The sequence below is a fragment of the Anas platyrhynchos genome, chromosome 4 (assembly GCF_047663525.1).
Source record: "Anas platyrhynchos isolate ZD024472 breed Pekin duck chromosome 4, IASCAAS_PekinDuck_T2T, whole genome shotgun sequence".
In the NCBI taxonomy this organism is placed as follows: domain Eukaryota; kingdom Metazoa; phylum Chordata; class Aves; order Anseriformes; family Anatidae; genus Anas; species Anas platyrhynchos.
The window spans coordinates 10041438-10065556 of NC_092590.1; the positions used below are offsets into that span (position 1 = coordinate 10041438).

The 24119-nt window shown below is 42.8% G+C and overlaps 1 long non-coding RNA gene across 6 annotated transcripts in view; it reads left to right on the forward strand.

The window, feature by feature from the left end:
* The window catches only part of LOC110352340 (uncharacterized), a 39078-nt gene that overhangs the window by 2134 nt on the left and 12825 nt on the right, over window positions 1–24119 (forward strand). For 3 of the 6 annotated variants that reach the window (XR_011808859.1, XR_011808854.1, XR_011808856.1), the window contains exons 2-11: window positions 866–999; window positions 12224–12362; window positions 15878–15985; window positions 16941–17102; window positions 20065–20225; window positions 20947–21148; window positions 21228–21450; window positions 21643–21801; window positions 23393–23519; window positions 23866–23995. This is a non-coding gene — a long non-coding RNA (uncharacterized lncRNA). The remainder of the gene's footprint in view (window positions 1–865; window positions 1000–12223; window positions 12363–15877; window positions 15986–16940; window positions 17103–20064; window positions 20226–20946; window positions 21149–21227; window positions 21451–21642; window positions 21802–23392; window positions 23520–23865; window positions 23996–24119) is intronic. The other 3 variants (XR_011808857.1, XR_011808858.1, XR_011808855.1) reach the window with 3 other exon arrangements.

Below are 24119 nucleotides of genomic sequence, written 5' to 3' on the forward strand. Positions count from 1 at the left end.
GCTGCTTGAGCTGTCTCAGGAATGGTAAGTGAAAGAGTGGGGTTGACATGCTGCTCTGCCTGAGCTAATTAAAAGCAAATTGTTTATAGCTTACAAATTCCTATCTTTGTTTGGCTGTTGGGGCTTGTTATTTTTAAGGGTGTGTGAACTGTGATTTCTGAGAAGTGTTAATGAGTTCTCTTGGTTGCTTTCATCTGAGAATACAAAATTTTACTAAAATGTCATTCTTTCTCTTTTAAATGGTTCTGTTCTGTTAGGTGTCCAAACTGTGGTGGTGGTTTTTCTTTTTTTTTTTTTTTTTCATTTTTTCCCCTCCTTTGTTTTTGTTTTTAATGCTTTTCTAATGAGGGTGATTTTCTTTAAGCTGCTGAGTGTTTTCTGTGGGGTACTAAGCCCCTGGAGGCTGTGGGCATTGAAAGGTGCCTGACATCTTAAACAGCTAGGTCCCTTTTAATGTTAGCATTTTTGCTTACGTTTAATGGATGAGGGTGGATCTTCTTGGAGGTGAAGGTGTAGGAACCAATTTTGACCACGTCCTCTATGCTCCCTGCTAAGGGAAGGGGGAAGCAAATCATTAAAAATTAATTAAAAGAAGAAAAGGAAAAGTAAGGAATATACTGTGTTTAAGACAGGGGAAGCAAGGAATGTTGAAAGTTCTCTGCTTTGTGCTTTTCATGTGTAAGACAAAAACTTACTGCCTGTCAGAAGTGGTATAAGAAAATCCATCAACGTGTACGTGGTATGTTGACTGCTATGCAGAAGATCATACGTAACATTTAAATTTAACAATTTCAACAAGTTCTTTTTGTTTTCTTCTGAAAAATATGAGGTTAAAGAGTAAGACTGTGACTTGCTGACTCTACAGATAAATATTTCGATCAGCTTGGAGTAATATCTGAATGGAGTCGTTGGAGAACACAGTACAGAGATATCCAAGTTCCCTGGGTCTGCAACAGCATGTGTCCAGAATGAGGCTGGCTGTATTTGTGTGATAACATGGTGAGTGCCTACTTAAATGGAGCATGGATTCATATGGATATGGCTGTGCTACTTCTGAAATCGCAGTGGTGGGTCCACGTGGTGGTTTGTGATGTAGCTTGCAGATGTGTGGGCTTTTAGATGAAGGCAGAATGAGGTTTTCAAGATGGGTCTGAAAGTCCAACTTAGTTTTCTTTAGCTGCTGCTGCGGTTTTGTGTGGGCCACATAAATCTACCTTTTCCCTTTCGTTCTCCATTTCCCCTGCCTCCCTCAAATGGCAGTAATGGTCCATCTTGTCTATCAATTGAGAGCGTTGCTAATTGCAAACCGTTGATGTTTATAAACCACTTCAGAAATGAATAGTCATCTTGGGTGAGATCAAATTGCCACTCTGTTCTCACCATGGAAATAAAAGCACATTGGTGTCTACTTGCCTCAAATCTACTTGTGACCCCAGGCCTGACAACACCGAGGCCAGTGTCTGGGGAGGCCGTTCGTGACTCATATAGGGGCAGCAGAGCTATTTGCTGTCTATTCTTCAAAAATACACGAGGTGAGGGAAAGCGTTTCAAACCTTGGAGGTAAAACAATGCTTTGCTTCTGTATTACTCTTGGCAGGTAGTGAGTGTCAACAACTGTCTGCTGAAATTCACAAATCTGACTTCCTACAGCTCTTCCTGGCTACTCCAGGCAGGATATTCCTTTCCGCAGATGTGGCACAGTTCTGTGAGTCAGAACCCGATGTTCAGTGAGCAAGTCCCAGCTAAATCTTGGGTCATCTCACAAGGATTTGGTGTGGCTGACTGCTGCTATTAACATTAATTTTCCTGGCAAACTAACTAGAAGTGTCTTTCCTAGTTCCAGATGCTAAGATCCAACTTGACAAGGTGGCAACTGTCTAGTCATGCAAGTAAAATGATTAGCTTAGGCTGAATTTTCAAGCTTTCAATTCTTTCAAATAAGGTAAAGAGAATACAGAAACACTCTCCCCATGAATAGACAGATGCCGAAATCCTATCTGGCTGAATAAAATTGTAAGGATGTCTGATCTATGTAGGTCCATCTCCAGACTGATGCTTTGGTTCATATCATGGGCAGAGGAAATTCTATGGCCCTGCTAGCAGGAACAATACCAGAATCCAGTCAAGGGAAAAATCCACACATTTAATTTGAAGGCTGGGATTAAGGTGTCTCCTGCCGGACCTGTAAGAATATACATGGTGTATCTTCTACAGCAATTTCTGTTGGCTTCCTTGAACACCTCCTGTTCACAGAGTAGACCAGATCTCTGTGTTGCCCTTTCGAAGTAAAATAAAGTCGGAGGCCCAGACGTTGCGAGTGGCTGTCAACATTTGCAGACTGACTGGGACAGTGTGATGAGCCAAGCCCTTGGCAGCACAGCCTGGCCAGGTTTGTTGTGTGGGCAGCAGGTCAGAGCAGCTTCTAAGCACTGAGCTGAGATACTAAATGCTAGTGGGAATGCAGGTGTGGGAGAAATGCGTGCCGAATCACACAGCAGTGGGTAGGTGAGGAAATGATGAGCACGACTTATAAGCTGTGGGATAAACCAGAAAGCTCGGATCCCAGCAAAGATTTGTGCGCTGGGAGATTTGTGATAAGGGACCTGAAAAGGCAGTCTGGACCAAAATAGAGCAGACAACATTAGACTGCAGTACTCCCAGCTGAGAGCTCAAACTCTCTTTTAAAGACTGTACCGATTGATTGTAGAGACAGCTAGTTGGAAGAATGGTTTAGAGTCTTGCAGACACTGGAAGCTCAAAGCAGGGAGACATTTGACTGCTGGTATGCTCATAGTTGCTTAGGCTGTTTTTTTTTTTGAGGAGGGGAGGCTGTGGGTAGAAGTGACAACTCTTCCTCTTTTGCAGCTGGGTGCAACCATGCTTTCCTACAGAATGAGCTGAGGATACGGTGAAGCTCAGCCATATGACATCAGTTTGGTACTTAAGCCTAACAAAAGTATTGCAACCTGCCTTTCTTTTCCCTATTAGCTCCCAAAGCTGTACTGAAATTCTGCAAAATAAATGGGAACAGAGAAAACTGGAACAGGCAACCTCTTGCTTAAGACAGCTGTAGTGTAACTTTGCATTCTGGTACCCTTAAGCTGCTAATGTCACTTCCCCCTTTGGTAAATTCAACCCATGTTTTTGTTCACTATTTATTGGTTTGTTCCCTCTGTGGGAACTGTTTGATGTTACCATTGGTACAAAAAGTTTTGGTGAAGTCGATGGCTTATTCTTAAATTTGAACACGTGCTTTTTGCTTAGAATTAAGCTTAAAAAACCTCATCCACCATGGGAATGAATTTTTAGGTCAGGCAATGGTAACATGTGCTGTAAGTTCTTGGTGCCAGCTGAAGCTCATGAAATTCTTGTCTGTGGTATGGGCACGCAAGTAATGGAGTCTTCAGAAGCCCAAATGTAGTTGAGAGGAATGACAGGAGCATTTTAGGGATTTTTTCTATTCAAGATGCCTGTCCTAAAGCTCTTCCTGGATAGGAGTGTCCAGATGTTCTTCTCAAATAGCAGGGTGTGTTTTTGAAAGGCAGGTCCAGCGATAATGTTCCCTATAACCCAGTAATGACAAGGAAAGTAAAGAACCACATTTTGCTTATGATGGCATACTGATTCATTTAGCTCTCGGTCTTCCTTTGATAAACTCAAGGTGAAAATTCTTTGCTTGTGTTTTTTTTTTTTTTATCTCCCACAGTTGGTCATTCAGTTGTGGTTTCCAAGAGAGGTCAAGAGGCAAGGAGCTGTTATCAACTGTGGTTGAAGCCTTTCTGATCTTGCCTGCTTGATATTAGTGGCTGGAGAAATGAGTTTCTTAGTCTTGAACTTCCTCTTTGCAATTTTCCCATCTTTGCTACTAACAAAGAATAGTGCTTGTCTGTGTTACAGATCAGCTGCTGCTTTTGTAATTTCCTTAGTGTTTTCATTGCCTTTAGTGCTGCTGGCAGCATTTCATGGCAGAATTGCCACTGAAATACCTGGTTAGTGTCTGCGACGTCTGCTTGTTTTGGATGTCCATATGAGATATTTTACAGAAAGTTAATGCTGATTACACAACAGTGCATAATATACAGGCTGAGGGGGGGAGAGCTCCTCAGTTGGCTTAAATCAGCCTTCCCTCAGTCTCAAAGCTGTTGTGAAGTTTTGTGGTGTCCCTCCTATAAATACTGCCGGTAATGGAGAAAACACCTACCCCCTTCCTCTCAACTGCATCACCCCAGTTCTTAGTCACAAGTGTGTTTTATAAACTGAGGCTGAGGGATTTTGTGGATCAGAGCAGTGTTCTTCATCCGTCTTCTGTCTGACTGCTGTCTCCACAGGGCTGTGAGGTAAAGGCCACTTTCCTTCTTCCCTTGGCAAATTCCATCTATTGTGACTGCTTGCCTCGAAAGGAAATCGCATACCGAAACAGAAATTCATTAGCCTCACAGGTATGATGAGCTCCTGTTAAGGCGCTCTTGAAAAATACCCTTTGGAGATAACTGAAAATGGATTTCTTGTTGTAATTTGCACCACCTTGCAAAATTTGAGCAGGGAATTTGCCAGCAATTAAAACAATGGCTAGATAAGACCGAGAAAATAGTTTTTTATTTGATAGACTGCAGATACTGGGTGCATATGCATGCTGGCTGTTCCTGATGTTTGGAAATGGTCTTCCCCTCTACTGTGAGAGAATTCATAGCAAGAGATAGACCACAGGGCTCGGAAGGTGCTTTAGGTTATTGGAAGGCAAAACCAGGTCCGTGAGCTGTTGGATGCTTAGCAGTTGTTACCTGTGTCCCTTTCTGTCTCAGCATAGCTGCACTGCTGTTATATGGCTCCTGTTGCACAAAACCTGCTTATTTATAGCTTGTATAATTGCACATTTGAATAGCGAGGTAGCAAACGAGTTGCTAGTGGCCAGCTGCTTTCTTAAATGGAAAAAAATATCCCATGGTCCAGGGCAGCAGACCGTTGAGACACGGAAAGAAGCTAACTGCAGGGGACCATGGTGGAAAAATGCTGAGGGAGTTTCAGGGCTGCTGGTGGGTGCTGACTTGCGATGATTCAGAGAGATTCCCATGCAGCACGGCTTTAGAGCTGGATTACTTGATGTAGGAGAAGTGACAGCACTGCAAGGCCTTTGTTGAACAGCTCCTTTCAAATGGGCCCTGTGAGTTCCTACCTTGCTAGCTCGGTTTTGTCTGCACTTTTTATGTGACATGGATGTTTCGGGAAGATCGTTATGCTAGGGAGGAAAAGCTTGAAATCTCTTGCAAATCTGAAGCATTTTTACTCCCAATTAGGTGGGAGGAAACCACAGTTTGAGGCTGAATTGAAGTAAAATCCTTTTGAAGTGCTGCATAAATAGCATCAACCTTCAGAAGGAGGAAAGCTGACGTTTTACTGACATGCAGAAGACATGTTCGTAGCTACTGGAGAAAAGGTGGTGCCTGTTTGTTTGTTTTTAATTTCTGCTCTCATCCCTTTCTTCAGACTCCATGTTGCCATGGCCTTTAAGCTTATTTTTTTTATACGTTTAGAAGTGTTTTGACTTCTTTAATTGGACACCATGTAGCCAAATCATTCTGTGCAAGCCTTAGAAAACTTAGCAGAAATACTTGGATGGACTTTGATCTTCCGTCTACCAGTAAGTTAAAGAAGACTGCTCAAATAAGCAGAGGTACCACTAGCAATGACTATTACTACAGTAAATAATTTAAAATGCTTGTACAGCTCCATTTATTTCTCCTTTTCTAATTCCTGAAGCATAGTGTAGAGTATAGAAAAAAGTTTTTTTTATATATCAGGACTGTATAATAAAGTATGGTAAAATACAGGATCTAGGAAAAAAAATGTGCATGTATGTGTGGGCAAACCTTAATTTTGCCTAAAGAATGTAACTTGCTGCTTTTTAATTTGTGGTGCGGATACAGCAAATCTGCAATTAAGCCTTCTAGCAGGTCTGTAGGATTGGTAATTGTTTTGTAATCCTTCTTTGGAACACAATAAATGCAAACAGTAATCACAGGTTTAATGAGTATAATCTATCATAAAACACCTAACAAAACAGTATGTGCAATATTATCTTCTGGTTCGTGCTTCAAATATTCCAACTGTATTAAAGGAGTGCAGCAGTTCCCGAGTACCTATCTGGGCAGGAAGAGGAGAGAACAGACTTCTAAATAAGTAAACAGCATGCATCTGTATGATAAACAAGAAGGCTTATTCAAAATTCATTTTGCTCTTGTAGAGGTGAGTGGAATGTTCTTACAGATTGCAGGCGCACACTATCCTGCTGCACTAAGGTTATCTAAAACCTGTTTTGAGAGATCACACAATGTACAACAGGATATTTAGAAAGGGTTGCTGAATCATGAACTGTAAGACTCGATATTTTCCTTAACTGCACACGTGCAGAAATTCTTATCCCTGTCTTCATTCCCTTATGCCATAATCATTTCAGGTTTCTCACCTATGCCTTTAACCTCTCAAAAAATATACAGAATACCCAGTTTCTGCCTTCATGGAAATCAAAGGGAGAGTTACTAAAACTAACCTGCTTTAACACTTCTGTAAGAAACACATCTTGGACCAGTGCTTGAGAAACCACCTTCCTAACTCATCATATTCTTTCCATGGGCATAGGTTATCTGATGTGATCCCATGAATGTTCCCAGCGAACTTTGCCTTTTGACTTCAGTGAATGCTAATTCACAGGCTGTGTCTGCAGGAATCTGAAATTAAAAATCTAGCAGTGTGATTCTTGGTCAGGAAAGTAGGAAAGCTATTGGCACTACGTGATGCTGCACTTGTTTTAAACTGAAGTTTCTGGCCAGAATTACCGAGAGGGTCAAAACGTGTAAACCTGGAAATCAGGAAAACCTTTTCATCCTGAGATTCAATTGAACCTGGCACTGCACGTGCCTTCAGGCAGACCTTGCTTCTTTTAGGTTAACTTAACTCTGTTGCTTAACTGCTCACCACCTTGAAAATTTAGAAGAATTTGTTGCTTGAGAAGCAGTCAGTTGAAAATGTAGTACAAATGTGAATCTTGAGGGATTAATACTTTCTCCCAGGACAAATGCATAAACTTAACCTATTTTTCTAGTCTCTTCCTGAGCCTAATGAGGAGTTATGCTATGGGTGAAGTTTCTTGCCTGGGTGGCCAGCTGACTTCTGTGTATAAACGAGTGGTGTTCCAGTCTGGCATGGTACTGAATCGCACCTCATGGACCAACCATCTGATTCATTGTGACTTTTTTTCCCCTCTAATGTCTAAAGTTGTAATTGGGAGAGGAAAGTGTGGAAGAGAGAATAAAAATCAAGAGATAAAATAAGAAATGGGCTTGGGAAAGCAAGGAAAGCACCTTGTAATTTACTACTACGAGGAATGTGGGAACAGTGTTAATGCACAAGTAGTTTTATGTCCTGGTTAAAAACAAAAACATTTTGATTGATTTTGCTTAAATCTGGACAGTTTTTAAGACTTTTTTTTCATATGCTGCTAGAAATTTGGCCTGTACAACCCCAAATCTACATTTTTTTAGCCTAAGCTGGCTTCAATTAGAATAAATTTAAATTTGGGAGTGATGTCTGCCACAAGTTAGTCCATGTTTTGTAGTAACGGGGCATAAGTTAGCACTTGTTACAGACAGATTTTTTTTTTTTAATAATTTGGCTCACCAACGAGCAGTGTCAGTGGATTCAGTTTCATTAGGCTAAAGGTTAATTTGGCTCTGAAATCTAATAATTTCTTGGCAACTGTGACACAGAGAACTTTTGAACACTGAAGTGAACCATTCCTATAAAAATCCAAGTGAAGGTGTTGAAGACTTCAGTTTTTCATCCGTTATGGTTGTGTTTCATTTACAGCTACTCAGACTGAAGAATCCTCACGTGGAGGAGAGTAAGTAGGTTGGGAAAGAGGTGATGGGAGATTGCTGGTGGGCAATAGTTTTGCATCCTATGGCTTTACATAAGGCAACGATATGCTGTTGATTGAACTATTTTGGCTTTTTATGGCAGCTGTGGCCTGTACGTGGTTTGTATCAGAGGTATTTAGACCCGTTGATCCATACAGCAGGAGATTCAGTCACCATGTTGCCATCCCTGTCTGACATGACTCAGACCCAATGGAGACAGGATGACTTTAAATCATAACTAGTGTATGAAAGTGTATGAAATTCCCCTCTTCAGTTCCTAAGTGTTCAGAACAAAGTCATTTATCAAGTACAGCACCTTTCTGGATAAGGAATTTTGACATGGGGACTCTGTCTTCAGTAAAGTCCTTGTTAAAAGCCAGTTGGGGTATCCCGTACTCCTATTACTCTGTTTTGTGCTATTATTTGGCTGTGTGAGGAAGGCTGGGCTGAGTGTCACCCCAGACAGGTCCATACTGTTTCCCAGAACAAATGTGGACAGCAGTGAGCAAACCTGTTGGAGCCATGCCAAGAGCTATGCTGCTGGGGAACCAGCTATTTTCTCAGAGTATTCCGGCTGTCATTCTTCATCCAAGGCAGTTTAGACAGCTTTTCAGAGCATCGTCTTCTACTGTATGACCTTACTTTTTGAAAGGATGCTAAATACTGTGGCTCATGGTGCTTGAAGCAGGTTGCAGAGTAATCAAGGTTAAGGTTATCAAGGTTTACTCCATGATAACCTTACCAGAGTTGGATTCCTTTCCCTCCGAGCAGAACTGTGTAGACAACCCAGTCCTAGACTGCAAACTAGGGTGGTGGTGCTGTTTTCAGTGGTCATGGTGCCACGAGCTCACACACACAGAGGCAAAGATGCTGGGAATGAGAACTCTGAGGAATTTGATTTCAAGTCTTTCATTCCAACTCCCCTTTTGCTCAGGGGTGCCTAGCAAGGAGGGAGAAGAGCTTTTCTGTGAGACCCGTCCTTGTACTGTGACGTGGCATCTTCCGGATCCAGGCTGGTCCAGATCTCTGAAACACAGCCAGCAAATCTCCTGCCGCTGAGAGGATGGCTGTGAAACAACTTTAGATTTGCAGCACGTTGGCTGTTGCTCGGTAATTGTTCTGTGTGGGTTTTACTGCTTGGCAAATGAAAGATCACTTGTTTCTCGGTTACTGCTGGGTAGGAGCTGGCACACAGCAAGCACCGTGGCTTTGGCTGAAGGGCTCTGAATCTCAACAGGAGATAGTTGTACCCTGGGCTACACAGCACCAAGGAGTGCTCTGCCTACCTCTGTGCCAGGGTTTGCAGTCAGCAGCTGCCTTAAAGTTACAAATGTTCAATTCAAAGAGAGTTGTCTCACCTATATGCTTAATTCCTGATATCCTTTATTCCCTTCCAAACAGGCTGCTTTCATTTAAAGCTCTAATCTCAAACAAGTGAGGCATATCCATATGATAAAGGCATTTTCCTGTGTTTCTGGACAGGGATCTCTATACTGAATAAAATTTACTATCAGTTATGCTTCCTATGCAGAGAGATTGACAGTTTCCCTAATGGGACATTAGCTGTGCTTGATTTTAAATCCACTATGGCCGTGCTTCTTACTGTGTGAAATAACAAATTGTGAAAGAAAAGGCAAAGTGGTTGCAAAATCAAATACATATTGAAAATGAAGTTAAGCCTCTAACCAGGGAAACATAAAACATACTGTGGGGCTCATATCTACTTTTGCTGAAATAGTCTGTGTTCTGATTATTGCTTATATTATTTAAATAAATGGGTGCTTCCCTTTCTCATGCTGCTCACCTTTTTTCCTGAAAGTAGTTTATGGGACTACAGACCTTCCTTTCTCCCTTGCAAGCTGCTCTAGGCACAGATAATCGTGGTCTGGCTCCTGGCTTTGTTTAATACAGTCCGATCACAATACTAACACTTCTGTAGTTACAAATAACTATTTTTATATCAAATATGTCACTTACAGAATGATGCTGAGACTTTAGTCACTTGTTAAGGTCATAAAACTACTTCTAAAGGAGGATTGAAAATAAATCTGTCTCTTTGGCAGGTTATTTCAGAAGAACCCTCTAAGTCCTTTGCTAACACAGTAATGACAAGTGGTTTTGGGGCTGGAAAAGGTGGACTTGAAGTCTGGACCATTTCAACAGGGCCGATTTTGCTCTTGTTGGATGTTTTGCTTTTTAAAGGTAACCTCAAGATATTTTTTGTTTTCCAAGGGTAATGACAGGATATCACAGGAAATGTTTGTTCACTGATTTGCACAGTGGAACATGCTGAAAATATTTTTTTTTTCTTTATGGAGTGGACACAAGCATAAGATGGCTTCTCAGTTCATGCACAGCTGTAGCAGATACAGTTTTCCTATAGAAACACATCCCGGCTGTTTGCAAAATGAGGACTGTAGCTCTTCTTGCAACTAGCCTAATTGCCTTTCCGTAATCCCTGGCAACTCACTGAGCTGATTTTTGGGGCATGCAAGAAGAAAAGGAAGAGAAGAGGAAAGTTAGGAAACCAAATGCTTTCTTTCTCACCTAAAGCATGGCTCCAAGGGGTAGGAGGACAGGAATTCCAATGGCAAGGAATAAACCAAACCCCTGTACCACCCTGTATAACTAATTTTTTCCCCCCCAGTTTCATGTGACTCTAAATTGCAATAAATATTGCCCATATTCCATCCTATCACATGGTATTCCTGCTTCTCAGGGTAAGTTAAATTGCTGCTCTCTGTAGATAATAACTTGTGATAGTAGCAGCACAATTGCTTTCAGTGAAATTGGTGAAGCTAGTTATATCGTATTTCCAAAGCAACCCTGAGGTAGAGTAACAGACTGTGCCTGTGCTTCTGGAGTGGAAGCCTCTTACCCAGGCAGCATTTCATGCTAATTGTGTTAAATGGTAGGGTGGCTTTTTTTCTCCCACTTCTCCACAGAAAGTTTTGAAAAGTGTGCCTACAAAAATGCTCCGTGTTTTGAATTGACAGGTGAGTGAATGGGAAAAAGTAATTCAGTGTTGGAAAAGAGGGCTGGGAAGGGGGCATAGGAGAAGCAGGCAGAGGTTAGAGTAGTGTCTCTGTACTTGGTGAGACCTGATTCCTCACCAATTCAAGCAGCAGTTAGGAACAGTGTGTCTGCCGAGGAGAAGCACAGCAGCCACTTGCTGTGAGCTGCATTTCCAGCAAGCAGCCATAGGCAGTGTAAAACACCTCCTACTAGTCCCTGGAGCTCTTTTGTTGTCAAAGTCAAATGTTGCCATACAATGCCTTTACAAACCTCATATGGAAGTTCATAATCACCACTAAAATCAGTCAAATTCCTCTGGCTTGTTGCCTTCATTTAAAAAGCAAATAAAATGCCACTGCCTCACTGTTCATATGCAACAGTAAAAAGAAAGAAAATCACAGCAATATTTTTTTGCCAGGCCTCATAACTGTGAATCACTACCCAAAGTGCAGGATGGAAAGGATTAGAAGTAAGGTTCCTCTTAGATGCTTTCATGTATGTACCAGCCAGTGCTTTCAGAGCCCTTTATAAGGAAAACATGCTTGCAATGTGTCTTCTAGGAGTGATATTATTTTGTCATAAGACATAAATAATAAATGTAACGTCAGGGTAATTCAGAAGGCAGGGACTGCAGATATGCTGGAAATAATCTAGTTGCAAAAGCTCAATGGAAGGAACAAAAAGAAAATGCGAGAGTGAGATAGACAAACATTTTTATATGACAAAAATCATGCAAACAGGACTTGACTATAAAAGCAGGTGGATGATGCATTTCTACATGTATATTGCATCATTTAAAAAACAAATAACCAAAACCCCACAACCCTTTATCAAAAGATGACAAAATGAATATGAATTGCATCGGGTTGTACTGAAAGCAGCTTTATACAAGCAGCATCCCATTCGTGCATACAAAGAACTGGATTCTGTGCTGTAAGGTTACTGACCTGACCTGACTTCCTACTGAGGATTTTGTTGGCCTCTTGATGTTGAGAAAATGTGGGGACGTAGAGTAAAACGGTGAATTTCTTCAATGCCTCCCGACTATAATAAATGGCACTAATTTGGTGGCTTATTCTATGTATAATAAATTATTTAGAAGATCAGTCGAGTTCCTGCATGTATACATCTTTAACTGTGATCATAAAAAAGCATAATACCCCAAAACCGTAATAAAACTCTAATAGCAGTTGAAGTAGAAAGAAACGACAGTTTTGTCATAAAGAATAGCTATTTGGATCCATCTACTGTTCTTGAAATGAATCAATAAAACGTTTCCCTTTGTTTTAATGCAGGAAGTGGGATCTAGATGAAGCGTATCAAAGCAAACAGAACGTATCAAGCACAATTGTGATTTTACCCCTAGTAAATATTCCTTTTCCAAACTTCCAAGATTCCTGAAGTCCTGAGCTGCTGGAGAACAGATTGGGAGGGGTGAGTAAGAGCGCATTACTTAATTGACTTAATTGACTGCTTGAAGTCAATTTGGAAGAACTTGAAGCCTTAATAGTTAGCACTACTCCTTGTAGCTCTTAACAAGATTGCTTCACTGCAATAATTTGTTGATTTTGTTTCTTCTGGGGCATACTGCAAAATGTTAGATGGCAAAGAAATCCCAACGTACTTGTCTTCTGACCATCTGCATAGCTGGATTTGCTTTGAATGGGATCTGCCTGTGGGGCTCTGCTAAGCCTTTTCTTTGGCTTCCTCTTGGTTAGCACCCAGTGCATTACTTCCAAAGTGCAGAGGTGGGTGCTGGGCAGCCCTTCATGGCATAATGCCACCATGGTGCCCGTCCAGCAGGGACAGCTTGCTGTTCGTGCTAGGGCTGTACCGGGAGGAAGGAGATGACCTACGGCCCTGAGCTCCTGCTGGTTTTAAAATGTCACTCCCAGCACCGGTATCAAAGCCATATGCTGCTTCTTACTTTCCAATGGATTTCAAAAGGGCATATGAATGGTTGTGCTCATTACCATGGCTCACAGTGTATCTTTTTTTTTTTTTTTTTTTTTTTTTAGTTAAGGGAAATGCGGCTGAAATATATACACCATAAATAAAGCTGTGGATGAGTTTAAACAATGTTTGGGATTCCTTACATTTAAGTGTTTTCTTGACTACATCTGGTTCCAGAATAAAACGAGAGCAGAGTACAGCAGCGGTACCAGGATGAGTTTTCATACCATTAGCTGGGGGTCAGTACGCTGTGTGAGGTGGGAAGAGAACCAGAGGCTAATCTCACGTTTGCTGCAAAGAATAGGCAGGAACATATAAATTGTGATGGAAATAGGTATAAAATATCCATTATCCATGTTTTTTCCCTGAGTCCAGTGACTAGCTCATGTCCTGAGGTATGTTTTATGAATGTGTAAATCTAATTAACTATGTGTGTCAAATACCCTTTTAAATAGGTGAATTCTCGGCTTCAGCTATATTTTTGGCAAGACTTTCAGTGGCTGATATATAGGTATTTTCTTTCCGTTGCTTCTTAAACTTGCCTTTTGGGTTCACTCTTTTGTATGATGAAGGTACAGTTAATAGGCTTTTCAATTTTATTCCTTCTGTATCTTTACACATATTCCAGTGTTATCCTTTCTTACATGGCTTTCTGATCTTAACCTCCCTGGTCTTACACGCTTACCCCATAGTGCAAAACATGGAAAAGAACAACAAATTTGAAGATTGGGTAGGTGGAAGCAGTTTAAAGCATGTTATCTAAAGAGGAAACAACTAAATCTTTAGAAATAGCAATGTGTTTTCACCTTTGTCCTCCATCAGTTTCTTACTTCAATACAGATGTCTGTGCCTGCTTTAGCAACCGTTGCAGATTCGGCAGAATTTCTCATTGAACTAATCAAAGTGATTGCTAGGTGCTTCTTCCAAGTTTCTCATCCAGGCTCCTGCAGAATATATGTTTTATTTCAACTGGAAAGAAAAATGTACCTGACACAAGAATGTGAACTCAAGCTGACATCTCATCGCCCTGTGACTTCAGCCCTCCTGAAGCTTGTCACAATTTTTTTTTTTTCCTAGGCTTACTGCAAGGTTTGCTTTATCAACACATCACATCTCAGTGGTGCTCAGATATTATCTGAGCTGATTGGAGCTCTGGAATCAGTATTTGCAGGCTGCCCCAAGCGGTCTTAATTAACCCTACCCATGTTTAATGTAGGTTGAATGTTACATATAACGTATTTGGTTTCTGAGCTGGGACCTGGACTGGCAAGGGAGCGTCTGTAGCACGGTTTTGCACTCTAGGCATGCATTGCAAGCACTCTGAAGAAGAGTTGTAACTGAAGGAGCTCTCCAGCACGGCACAAATCTGAAAAGAAGCTGAAGGTACGCTGTGACGCCAAGTAGGAAGTTGGCTATTAGCAGGAATGCTATTGATCAAAAACAATTTGCCAAAACTTAAAAAGAATTTTGGGTGGATATATTACAGCAGAAGTCAGATTCTGGATGAATGCTAAGACTAACAAAGCATGTATCAGCTAAAATGTTAATTACAAATTATGCTTTCACATCCAGTGTTGGGACTGACAAGTGCAGTTTTATTTGCTGAGTTGAACCTTCTCCATTTCTTTATAATGTGTTTTCTGGGCCTCAGTTTAGAGACCTTAACACTGGGAGGACTTCTTGTATCATCCATCCTCTTTCTCCCCATACCCCGCTGCTGACTACTGGAGCACTGACTCCCCAGCTTCTTAGTAAATTTAAAATAAATGAACAAAACAAAACAAACAAACCAAAACCAAAAACAAACAAACAAAAGTAAAACACCAAAGGAACTGCCTGAATCTTTTATAAGTTTAATGATAAAATAATTAAAATGGCCTTCAACAGCACAGATGACAATGATGAGACATGTCTCTGCCAGTTTTACTACCATGTAGTTGCCTGAATATGGGGAAGAGAAAGCAGAGGGTGTTTCTGACAATATGATTAATTACAAAATGATTTGCTAGCAGAGCTACTGATTTTGCTTTGTTAAATCCCACTCGGCGGTGAGTACAATGAGAAGCCATTCCATTTAATGCAAGGTACTGATTTAAAGCCTGCCATCCTTAGGTTGTGGATATCTGAAAAAAAACCAATTCCATTCCTGTTGGACCTCTAGGCTACCGTGTCCTAGAGTAACTTAATGAAAATGCAGTTTAGAAATTAAGAACAAGCGGTGTAGGTTAATGTAATGTTTCTTTGTCTGCCCAAAGAGATTATCGCAAGGCTGAGTTGTTAGGACGTGTTAATCATTGGCAACAGTGGTTCCAAAATAAATGGCTTTTAAGGCTCATTTATTTAAATATCTTAAAGCATCTGAAGAGTGTTCCCCCCATTATTTGCTTCCCCTGCTGCTACTAATAAATGTCTTCTGTTTGCTAGATGCCTTTCACAGTGAAGTTAGTCTCCAGGAGGCTTGCAGTGGTTACGGGTAACATGAATTCACCCATCCCTGCAATGCAGCCAGCTGTAGAGCTGAAAAAGCACCACACATTTCGGCAACAAGTAAACATTTTCAGATAAAATAGCCAAAAAGGGAACTTTTAGGCCACCTTGCTAAGCTCTCTTGTATTCTCTGTCCTGGCCAAGACAGCAGCATGTGCTGTAATGCTGTCTTACGCCTTAGCCTTGGAAATGCACGCTTTATGTTAGCAGCTTTGTGCTTTTTGAAGTTAGGTGAAAACTGCTAATTGCCTAGGAAGACCTGAGAAGGCTGGATGGCTGAACGAGCACAGGTTTTATGATGCAGCACCGAGCTTCTAGGTGTCGCGTCCCTAATTCCTTTCAAATGGGTTTTTGATCCTCCAGAGTTCGGTGCCCCAGAACAGGGCTGAGTTGCTGCTCTGTGGCCAAACCACCTGAGGGATGCATTGGACAGCCCTGTCCTCTGGGCTCCAAGTCCCATGAGTAGATTTGGAGTGAATCTCAGAGCTTAACGCCCTCATCCCCTGCAGGAGCTCTGATCACAAGGACAAAATCTTCCTGGGTGGTACATGCATATGCCTGCGGCAGGGTGGTGACACCACCGGAGAAGTGCAGTTGGTGGCTTACAACAGCAACACGTGAGTAGGGAGAGCATCCCTCTGTTTCCTCCTCATTTCTTTTAAAATGAGAGTGAAGCCTGCGCTATAGCCCTAGCAGGTAGTCACCACATTTGAGACTGGCATATTTATTTAATGGCCTGTATAATTCAGAAGCCTGGTTTCACGTGTTCAGAGCTGAAAGCCTTCCCTTGATACTTTTTTTTTTGTGCTTTGCATATCGTGTTGCTGTACAATCTTTTTTGTTTGCTGCCGGTTATCTAGCCAAGTTGTAACCCAGCCCGTCTGCTCCACTGAGACACGGTGATTCATAAGCAACCCGTACCTACCCGAAAACCAAATAGATTAAAATGGCAGTTTCAATCTGCAGCAGCAACGGGGGTTGTTACAGTCTGGTTGCTGGAGAATTTACTGCAGCCTGCGCCACTGCAATCATCTGAGCACATCAGCTGATAAGAGATTGTGGGTTTCGTCCTGAAGAGATGGTGAACTGTCAAATAATGAAGATAAAGTGAGGGAATTATGCTGTTCCTGCTACTGTGCTCTGTGTCCATGCCACATTGCGTCTTCCCTTTGCTATTGCATATATCATGTCATGCTGGTAACACCCAGGTTCATCAAGTGGGCTTCTGAGAGCCTGAAATACTGCTTGCAGAAATGTTTGTATAGCTCGCCTCTGGGCCATGCTGAGCTCTTTGCTTTGTGAGGCAAAACTGTAGCCTGGTGGCTTGCCTTGAGCCCTGGGGGAAGAGGGACAAATGCTTCTGGAAAAATGTGAGGAAAAAAGAGTGGGTTGGGATGTGCCTGAGTGCCCTAGTTCTGATGGTGCCTGTAGGAGGTGACTGCTTTGTCTCCTAAAACTTTGTTGTATGGAATTGCTTCAGTAACGATCCTTTATTATGATGTGGAGTGTGTGGTGAGGGGAATGTCCAGGCCTCCTCCTTTTTAGTAAGATTTTTTTTTTCTTTCTGAATAGAGGGAGAGGCGGATAAATCTGTTCCAGATGGGAGAAGAGCCGGACAGTGTGACACATGAGGCAATGCTCAACTCATGTCTCTCATCCCCATCTGATCGAGCATGGTGGTGTCAGCTCTCCCACTCGAGGACCCAGCAGCAACCAACAGCGTCTCCAGGTTTGGTCTGTGTCACAGTTCAGGAGCTGTTTTGTCTCAGGTGATGGGATGGGGGCTATCACAGAGAAAACATGCAGCAAGGCAGTGTGAGCTGTCCCTGCGCTCCCAGGCCTTGTGGGGCTGCCTCCGGCCCGGAGGCTGTATCAGGGAGCTGTCTTTTCCATGGCTGTTAAGGCAGAACTCTTCAAGCAGGCCGAGGAGAAGCAGGCACCTAGTTCTTGCTGAATTTCAGCTGCCTTCAGCTTCTTTGAAAACCCCACTTCCCATGTTTGATGGTTACCGAGGCTGCCTCCGATCTAAAATTAGCAAGTACTTGCTCTTGCAAAGAGCCCCTGGGGGCTGTTTCCGCAGCTTTGCATCAGTTAGCTGGAGCACTGGCACATTACACGAGCGTGTGATGTCAACCTGCAGCGGCCCATGCTGCACAGCCTTTCAGAGCCCGCTCTCTCCTCTGTTTTTCTTCTCTCAATACCAGAATCACAAAAGCAGTTACTGTGGTTCTGAATGCATACGTGCAGCTGGGCTGTCAGCAAGGAATAGATGTGGGCGAGTGGCTGAGGGAGCATGAATGACTGATTGAATGGAGGTAAATGCAACAAAAGCTGTGGGTGGAAAGAGAAGGCTTGGAGCTGGCTCACCCACCATTTTAATATATTCTTTACAATGATGTATACAAGCAAGGAGAGGATCGAGAGGTCCTTACTCCCCCAGCCATTTGAATTCAATTTGGTTTTGTCTTGGGTGTAGTTTTGTTTCTACGCTCTCTTTAGGAGTGGGGAAAATACCTTGGATGCCAGCGCTCTTAAAAGCATGCTTGAATTTCCTGATCTAGTAGGCTGCAGCTCCTGTGAGCACAGGGAATCTCGCTTAACTTACTGCTCCACGGAAAGCTGCTAGATAAGGAGAGCTTGGCTGTGTGCGACTGAGCAACCGACTGACTTGGGGGATTTTCTGATATCCTAAAACCTGAAGTGTTTAGCAAACAGATTAGGTCAGTGAAGCAAAACAGACGTGCAGTCATTTCATTAGCCCATTCAATTTGATGGTATCTGTGACCTGTTTGTGGAAAAGGGGAACCTTTCCATCACTGAGATGGCTTCTGTCTTGTAGTTCGGCTGTAGCTGGTTATGTAGAAACGCAAGGGAGGAATAAACACAAAGTGATATGAACAAAAATGCTCAATGCCTGCGTTAGCAGGCGTGTCGCAGAGCAAAACTCGTCCTTTATGGCCTGCTGTGTCGGTGACCAAGCAGGAGGGAAGCGCATGGGCAGGATATCTGTTGGCTTCCCTTCCTCCAGGCATGTACTGAGCTGAGATGGGGGGAATCAAGGGAAGAGCAGGCGGCAGGCTGAGCTGTTCACATGGATGCAGCAAGTGTTGGAGCAACGAACACCAGGAGAGGAACAAGTGTTATTGTCTGGCTTCTCCTGGGACTGGGGGGTTCACCCGCCTTTCCGTAGGTGAGGCCGTGGAATGAGCCCTGTCTGACCTCATTAGCTTTGGTTTTCAATTATGCTAATTTGTACTCCTGGCTGTGGCTTGCTTTGTCACCTTTGAGTTTTTGGGGAGGACAATGAGCTATAGCAGCACCCTGCCCTTGGCCAAGCAGCCTCTTTCCAACCTGCTGCTGGTACCAGAGGAATACACACGTTCTTCTGTGAGCAACAAAATCCACGTGCCTCATCAGGCACACCATCACGTTTTGTACTGCTGCCTTGCTGAGATGTAAGAGGGCTGCTTAAATTAGCTCAGGGAAGTGGAGCCTGCCATAACTGTACATAATTTGGTTGGACTTTGCTTCGACTTCATTTGGGCAGTGGCTAGATGGGCTGTGCAGGTCAAACTTCTGCTTTTCTTCAGAAGGACCATAAACACTTGAAATCACAAGCTTTTGCAATCCTAACTATTAATCTGGGTTGTTTGGAGCTAGTCAGACCTCTCTCATTCAGAGGTGACCTACAGACTAGTTCCCCTGTACAAAGAATAATCGAAGGGTTGTAATGACGGTCAGGCCTGGATAGCTCACCAGCACTGCTGTGGCTGTGGCCGTAGCATTTGGAAGAGTCAAATCTCGTGTCTGAAATCTTAGTTCAGCTGTGTTGCAAAGAGGGAGCTACCTTTTTCCCATCACTTCAAACATCAGAAATCTGTCACTCTATTTCATCCTTCATGCAATTAACCCGGCTCCTCACTGGGGACTCACGGCCACTCGGTCACTGCTCTGGAGGAGCTGGCAAAGGAATACTGGGAGGGAAGATCCCAGCACAAGGAATATTTATGTGCTGAGCCCCACCCAGTGGTTAAGCCATCTTGTCTTATTCGGGACAGGGAAGGAAGCCTGCTTTGCATCCACCAAATGACTGACTGACCTTGTCTGATAAAATAATGCTACCCCTGTTGTCCTTACAAGGCAAAATAGTCAGTGTTTTGCAGCACTGGGCTGTAGGAAGTGTTACTATTTCAAAATAGCTTTGCTTGGTGGCATAGGGATGGCAGAAGCAGAAGTGTAGCTTTCTCTGAGACAATATGGGGAAACCAGCCCATACTTTAGAGAGCTCGTTTTGCTAGAGTCATGATCTCAGCTTAATTTTGCAAACACTACGTGCTTTTACTCTGAAATGCCTCCAGTGTGCAGTTTTGTTTATGTTACGTATTTTTTGCAAGGCATACAATTGGGCACAGATCTGACATCCAGTATGTGAAATTGGTAAAAGAAATTGGACCAATGTTCAGATTGACTGTTAGAATGCAGGATGTTGTTAATAACACTTCTGAAAATAATAATAAAAACAAGGTAATGTGTACTGTGTGATGGCAAATGAGTTCAGTGTTCACCCCTCACTTAGCAGGGCACACTAACAAAAAGTGTCCAGAGAATAAATACCCCTGCCTGAGGAATTTTATTATGCATCCTTTCCTCCAGGACTTGTTTTGCAATGTTCGCATCTTGTAAACTTCTACTTTAGGTGGGCAGGAGAAAATAAGGAATGATGTGACAGTGCTCAAGTGGCACAGAAATGATTGGAACAGAAGAATGTTGCCTCCTCCTTCTTCCCTTTTGTTCTACTCCTACCCCAGGCATCTAATGCTGAAAAAGAAAAATACTGAAGTTGTTTTACCACAAGAGGTGAGTTATGCTGGTGTGATTTAGCCTTGTTTTAATAAACTGAGGCAAGTTAAGGTATGGTGTAACGGCGAGGTAAAAGCTGTTCGATGGATCAAGGAGAGAAGGACCCTCTGCAGAGCTGAGGTGGAGGTTTCTTTGGTCTCACCACTTTTCGGTCAGCCTTGCTTACCACAGCTCTGGACCACAGATTGACCGAATCCACCTTAAAATCTAAGATTAACGTAGGTTGGTGGCTGTATTGGCTGTGATGGGCTTTTTGAGGGCACACTTTGACAAAGGCAGACAAAGGCTCCCCCCTTGCCTAACCATTTCTCATTCTCCATCTCCTTCCACCAGAGCAGGGTGTGTCTCCACACTGCCTTCATGTGCCGTGACCACAACAGCCAATGTGGGCTCCATTTTGCAGCTAGCCAGCTTCTGATTTGCTTCTCTGGTTAAAGACAGGTGGGGAACAAAGCAAAACAAAACCCAGCCACATTTGTGTTTCTTCGCCTTTTGGCTTTTTCTTTTTCCTCTTCTTTGTGTATCACCAGGTAGGTGATCTGTGTAGATGGCAACAATAATTTTTTTTACTGTAAAGGTTCTCCATGCATGATTTTATCTGTTCAGACAACTAATGTGCCTTAGATATATGAGCATGTTTCTTATTTAACGTGCATCTGCAAACAACTGCAGCTCATATATGCATTTTTTACTTTTTAATTCTGGTGCTCTCTTCCAGTGGTTTTGCTGCCTGTGTCCAACACCTGCTGGCCGTGTGCTACAGGGTCTTTGAAGAGGTGAGCACTGAGACCTGGGTGCTCTGCTCCTGGGTTTTGTTGTCTGTAAGAAGAGGCTCATTCAAGCTTTGTCACCACTGTTGAGAGCTGGCAGCGATGCTGGATCAGGCCTTCCACTTGCTTGTCCTAGCAGTCCAGCCCAAGGTGACTGCCACTTCCCTGGGACCATTTTCTGTCTCCATTCAACTCTTTCCTGCCTTTCTCATGCAGTTCTTGGTTTCAGTTACTACAGCCTGATGTGCCTAGGGTGGAGCAAGACAGAGCACGTCCCCCCGCCTCGCTTCTGGGTGGCTTGGGGCCTGCTTCTGCAGCGATTCACTTCAGGGTCGCTTCCGTGATGCTGAAGCTTGTCAGGCCCAATGCTGGTCACGGTGAATGAAGGGGATGAGCAGTCGGTCTGCATGGTCCTGCCTCCCTGCATTAACACCCCCTCGAGGACTGTCAGGGTAAGTCTTGTCATTTGGCTCCTGCTAAGTCACAGGAATGATTTCCTACCAGGACTGGAATGAATCTCCTGCATCACTTAACCTACAGCCCTTGCAGGAATTTCTTTAATAACACGAAGGCAGAACATCAGCTTAATCCTTATTCTGCTGTATATTACACTATTGTTGCACTACAAATATTTTTTTTCATAGCATCCAGCATGGGCATACTGCACCCTCAAGGATGACCAGCTACGTCTGAACCATGAATTGCCTCAGCAAAAAGTGGAAAATATTTGAGCACTGACAATTCTGTGAAACCTCCCCTGTAACGAGGCTCATCCAGGCAGAACCATCCGTGTCCCCTTTGAGGTCAGCAGCCTGTCGTGAGCTGTGGCTTGCTGGTAACTGCAGTCACTGAACTTGTCTGTGGTGCTTGCTTTCTCTTCAGTGTTACGAGGTTTAAAATACTCATTTTGGAATGGATTATCAGTTGAGTTCAATGGAATAGGTGCTGATAGCTGCAGGGGTAGAGTGGTGGTGATTTGCTGGTTGGTCAGTTAGTGAATCTGTTAGCTTACAATTTTGATAACATTGTAGAGCACCTACAACAGGGATCTTGGGTCAGCTAGGCTTTTAGGCTCTCATGATTTACATGTACGTAATTGTTCATGCTGAAGTGAGACTTGCTGCTGTTTCCTCTTGGTAATGCACATTTGGTTAGCAAAACTTCAGGACTTTCTGCAGAATGTCTGCTGATAAACTTGTCTGAAGCTTTGTGACACACCTTGGGGAAGTGCATGGAAATCCTGCAGCAGCAAACAGTGTGAACACAAGAGAGAAGAGGAGAACATATGCTTTTATTTTTGAAGAAGAACAATGATTTTACTTGTAGCTTACACACAATTAACTACACCAAAATTCAGAAATTCTCTTTGAAGGAGGCAGGGGGGGAAGCATCTGTCCCATCCCTTCATTCCTACTCTCAGGCCTCAGCTGTCTGCCTCAGAGCAGGGGTGGGGGGAACTCAAACAAAACCCAAATGAACAAAAGCCCTGTTTTCAACTTGTTGCTTGGAATTTCATACCATAGAAGCCACATTGTCATGAATTACATACAATTTAAAAAGAAAAAAAAAGAAAAAAAGATTTTGTACACCAGCACCAATTGATCTGAGATATCGGACATGAAAGATACTGAGTTTTTTTTTTTTCTCTTCTACATTAAAATACCAGCAGTCAGAGGAGGCATTGGACTATTTGTGTCAAATACTCCCTCAGTTGAAGATGAGAGCAATAAAGGCAAGCAAATCTCTGGTGCTGCAAGTATTTCTTCACTAAAGTGGCAATGTATGTCTTCCCCATTGATTTCTTGGATCCTTTTGAGACTAGTCTGCACTCTGAAGGATAGCAGTACTTCTGTGACAGTGGCAAAAGTAGCTGTCCCAGCAGCAGGAGCTGGAAATACTACTGCTTTTTGCACATCAAGGCTCAAGATTAAAGTTGTTCCAGTGACAGCTTTAGCTGTTTTAAATATTTACTGTTATTATACTTCTGTTGTGCAACAGTGAGACATTGTGCCTGTCAAAAGCTGGGTGCACTTGCTGCCTGAAAGAATGATACAGCCTCAGGAAACTGGGGGAGATTAAAAAAGAAGAAAAGAGTTTGTGTTGGCTGGAAGGGCTGGCCTGAAATTTATCAGTGTCTTCAGTGGCTAAAGCTTGCTTGTGAAAATTCCCTACTAAGAGAATGCTGCATTGATTAAAAATATGAGGGGGCACTGACTGTCTTCTGCTGTCCGCCCTGTTCAAAGATTTCTGAAGCTTTTTGTTTTTTAAATCTCACTGATGTTGCTGGGGCTTGTGCTTGTTTTTTTGAGGGCTGACTTTGGCCTTTATATTTCTATCAGCTTCTTTGTTCTTATTACCATGTAGTGATTGTTTCTTCTGTGCTTAAACTTTTAGCAAAAGGGAATTCCCTGGCTGTATTCCCAACTGGAGCTGAAGCTAGGCTTGGAACAGGAACCTACCTCTCATACCTGCTGTACTTGGTGCACCTGGGCACGTGAGTGAAGCAGCAAAAACTGAGAATGTGAGTTGCTTTGTTATGGGTTAGCCTAAACCACGCTGGGTTGAAGATTGTGGAGTATCGTGTACCACATGTCATAAATCTAAATTCTTGTACATAGAACACTCTTTTTTTTTCTTTTTTTTTCTCCCCCTCCTTAGAGGGAAATTACAGTCTGGGGGAGTTGATGGCTTCTAGTTTGGATCAGGTACAGCTGCTAAATTGTTACAGACACAAACACGCACACACCCTTAGTAAGCCTGAAACATTTCCTTGATGTAAGTTTCTGTGGTCTGTTTTTTGAAAGTTCTAGTTTTGTTAGTTTACTACTGACCCGAAATCTCAGCATTTTCATGGTGCCCTCTTACAGAGGCAAACGATCGCTGAGCCACTTCCTCTCACCTGGCAGCCCAGAGAGGAGCTGGATCTGGCCTGGAGGTCCGTGAGGACTGACCCTGGAAAGGTCCCGTCATCTCCTTCACTACAGAAGCAAACTCCAGGTACGCAGTTGAAGAAATTGTTTGTGATTTATCTTTTTTTCTTCTGTTTATATTTGGCCTCCTTGGGAATGATTGCTCGGGGACACACCGACTAGCTTGGTTTATAAGAATATATGCTTTTTTG